Below are 4,392 nucleotides of genomic sequence, written 5' to 3' on the forward strand. Positions count from 1 at the left end.
AACGGTTTCCTCGGATTTAAGTAAACTACACTCAAGGGCTGAAACCTTCGAAGTTAACTCATTATAGCGCTGCTCATTGAATTCATTGGTGGGGAAATATTTCTTATGGTCTCTCCAACTAGATTTCTGCCGATCATGTGCCAACTGCAGACCCAATAACTGAGCTTGAACCCACTCCAACTCTTGGGATACCTGATAAAATCGGCGAAGCTTCTCCCTTAACTCTTGGTTAGACCCCTCAGCAGTGTCATTTTCCTTCAGAATCCACCTGCGATCAACGTGCAAATCTCTAATCTGAAGCCTCAACTTGCTACACTGATTTTCTAAGTTATCGGCAGCGGCAACACCTTGAACCCGAGATAGGCTCGCCCGAAGACTATCCATCTCATCGGGCACATACTCAAATTTCTGGTATCGAAGTAGTTCGTCTCGAAGATGTTCGAGCTCGACCTCTTGACGATATATCTTATCATCCTTATTGACGATTCTTTGGCGGAGATTATCGACATGGTCCAGCTCAATATCTAACTTTCTCTTTAACAGACGATATTCCGAAGCAGCGTCGGCATCTATACTAGACATCTCGTCTAGGAAGATAATACTAAAATCAATATTGGCACTACGGAATCAATCATAGGTACTTAGGTTTAAAGCAAATACCTTGGGTCTCGGCCAGCTGCCTCTCCAATCCGCAGGTTCGTTCTTGCTCTCGCTGCAATTGGACATGAAGACCTTCCAGTTCCGCTAACTCCCTTCGACGTATAACACCATCCAATAATTTTCTATTGGCAGCCTGAGAATATTATGTTTCACAACATCAACAATCATCCCACATTACAAGTACACGGCTAAGAAAAACAATTCACCATCTGATTGAAGGTGTCCTTCAAACCAGCAGAATACAGGGACACAACATTGATCATCTCCTCGTCGGTTAGGGAGCCAAAATCGGGAGAAGTAAGAACCCCCGGATAATTACACACTGGACCCGAGAAGGTGAACAAGGTATTTCCGCCCGAGCTTGGGACAGGGGAGACATGAGGTAGATTTTCCAGTGACCCACCCCCGTGAACAGCGTTCTCTTCACCAGCGGACTCCTCTACCTTCTTCGACTCTTCTTCCTCGCCCAGACCACCATTTCATCTTCCTCGCCAAAACGATCCTCTTCATCATCATCAGACATCACAAAAACAATATCATCAGCAATGATAACGCCTTTGCTAGCTGCAGATACAACAGGTTGCTGGGGCATGACCTTCTGGGGCAGACTCAACATCCTTTGAGTCTTTACCCTTCCCACTAGGCTTACCACCTACAATGGTAGAAGAAATATCAAAAGGTTTCTGAGGCGACTTCCTCAGGAAGTAGGACAAAGGTAGTCGATCCTCGAAATCCTCACCATCTTTCGACGAAGCACCTCCAACTTCTCCTATATCAGCTCTCGACCTCTGCACATGAGTCATCGTCAGATTCATTCAAGGCAACAAATAGGGGCAAGTACATGTATTGTGGTTAGAGCAGTATATTCGTTACCTTCCCTGCCTCCTCCTCGAATCTTGTGCTAGGACCTCTGTCTCTTTTTCGAAGGTTGGGAACCTTGGGAGGATTACTCTGAGACTTGGGCGGCAAAACACAAACAAGTCAGAACCCTATCATACCGGTTACCCGGGCCGACCAACTAAACAAATGAAAAATATACCCGATCAACATTAACCACCCAGAATGGATAAGGCTCGGCCGGAGGTGGAAACTTGCCGCTCAAAAGAGGACCACAAATAGCAAGAGGCACCCGATCCCAAGCCACATCACTAGTGTGACAGGCGTGCTTATTAGTAGTTCCTCCCTCATGATCCTCATCCAAAAACAGCTTCTTAAAACCCTTAGGGAGATTCTTATTACGATGAGGGCTAGCATCAAAACCAGAAAGATCACCATTAGTAGCAGTCCCACTTCGATAGTTGGCAACAAAGCTGGCAGGGGTGTAGTCGACCGCCTGAGAAGGATCATAGGTCGACCAAGAAGTAGCAGTGCACTCACCTCGCCCTCGCCTCTCACATTCATCCATGATGCAGAAGGTGTTATCGTTCTATTGAGCCAAGGCACGAGATAGACGAATTTGGGGAAAAACTTCATACATGAAGGGACTGCTAGGATCATACAGAGGAAAGCGCAGCCCGAGCTCCAATTGGACCTTGGTGACAACGGTTTCCTCGGCAAAGTGAGGAAATTTCATAACTTCCTCCTTCTTCAGAACACCTTTTTGGCCCGACAATAGCCGGATATCATAACCATAGAGATCGTAATCATCCTTCAACTGTTTGACGAACTGTTCATTCGTCAAATCTTTAGAAACTCTCTTGTCATTCCTACATGAAAATGGAGGAGAACCATCAGAAAAGATAGAGTTAAGAGCACGATGATCATGATGCGAAGGGCTGTCAACAATAAATAAGGAATCAAGAGGAACACCATCATCATCAGAAAAAGTATAACTCACGCACCTCTTCTCAGTCATGGAAGGAGTCGAATAAGACATTGAAGCACTGAAAGGGAGACTTGAACTGGAGTATGTGAAAGAAGGCAACAAATGGCGAGAATCACAGCAGCAACAAGAAACAAGCAATAATATGATCAAAGGATGAGTAGGGTTCGTGAAAAGAAAAAGAAAAGACAAGGGAAGGCAGAAGGTTATTCGAGCAGCAGTTGAAGGAAAAAACCGAGGAAAGAGAATGCTATTTTCTGAAAGAAGTAAATGAGAGATCAAGGATTTATCCGTCGAACTTATAGTCCCAACAGTTGCAACCGGAGAGAGAGGTAACGGGTCATAAAGGGGGAAGTAATGGGGAAAAACATGGCGTAAAACACGGCATGGACAGGGGCGTGGGAGGCGAAGCGGTTTCTTCCCCTCGTGTCGAATACACGAGTGAAAGAAGGGGCATAAATATAGGTGTGAATAATCCACGGATCCAGGTGGATCAATATTGGGCAACGTTGCGTCAATAGCATGTGAAGTATAAAGTACCGAATCATTCTATCCAAGCTCGGCGCAAGAAAATAGACATCAAAGGAGCCCATGAAGCCAATACGTGTAAAGGTAAAACTCGGAAGTGATGGACGCCTGTCGGGTAGCATAATAATAAATGCTCTGACAAGACAGTTGAGAAGATAAGATGAACCTGGTCAAAGTTGGACTCGGGGCTAATAATATCGGGCTAGGATGGAGGGCGATATCGATCACATTTAGCTAAGACAACCTATATCGAGTGAAAGAACATCGGGAGACAACATCACTAAAGCTCGGCTCAACATCTCAGAGAGGAATATCGCTCATCACCCGAGTTGAACATCAAGGAAGATATACCAAGACTCACACTGTAACTTGGATGTATCATCATGTGTAACTATAAATAGAGAGCTCTATTAAGGGTGCAAGGGCAAGCAATCCAGTGAGAAAGGAGAGAAAACTAAGAGTATTGTGGTGAGAATAGAGACTTTACTAGTGAAATACACCCCTTGTAACCTTGAGTCAAGCAATAAGATCATCCTTTTACCCCCGTGGACGTAGGTAATCATATCGAACCACGTATATCTTGTGTTCTTGAGCATCTCTTGTTTGTTGACTTCAATGTGTGTGTGTGTTCTTGAGCATCTACAGTTTCATTCCGCTGCATCTACAGGCTTTTCATCCATTTGTTAATTCTTTTGCAACAAAAATAAAAAAATTATTGGAACTTCTTTGAGAAAACTTTAATTCGTTCTCATTTCATCTAATGAAATTGTAGAATTTGATTAGATGAAATTGTAGAAGTTGATTTAAATTGACATTCATAGGAAAACTACAAAACTGCAAAACTTAAAATCAGAATATGGACTTGGAGGGACTTATTAACAGGGTCAAATGGCTCAAAGGAGCATTAGCTTATGGGCTTCAGTTTTCAAGTTCGATGCAGCCTTCATGGACTTTCCTGGAGACTCGGCATCCCTTGCAGATTAAAATAACAAAAAATGTAACTAGGAATTACCAATAGGTACCATTATAGTGTTCTTAGTTAGTGACAGGTCCACCCATTAAAGCCCACTAATCAGAGGTCCATAATTAAAAGAAAACATGAAAATGGACCAAATTTTTTAAGCCCCGGGTCCTGTACACGTGCGGGACCAAAGATGTGTATTTCAAAAATTCCTAAAATAACCTTCACCTAACAAATAACATTTTAAGTTTTCTATATTCTCGATCAAAAAAATTCAGATCGGTTTTCTTCTCTCCTTTCTCTTTCTTCTGCTGTTGTTGGTGCTGGTGAATTTAGACGTAGGGTTTCTGAAGGTCGCCCTCTTTTTGCAGGTATGTTATCTAATTTTTTCTATAATGTTTTTTTTTTTTTGTTTTCTGTT

This window comes from Papaver somniferum, chromosome 3 (assembly GCF_003573695.1).
Source record: "Papaver somniferum cultivar HN1 chromosome 3, ASM357369v1, whole genome shotgun sequence".
Taxonomy (NCBI): Eukaryota; Viridiplantae; Streptophyta; class Magnoliopsida; order Ranunculales; family Papaveraceae; genus Papaver; species Papaver somniferum.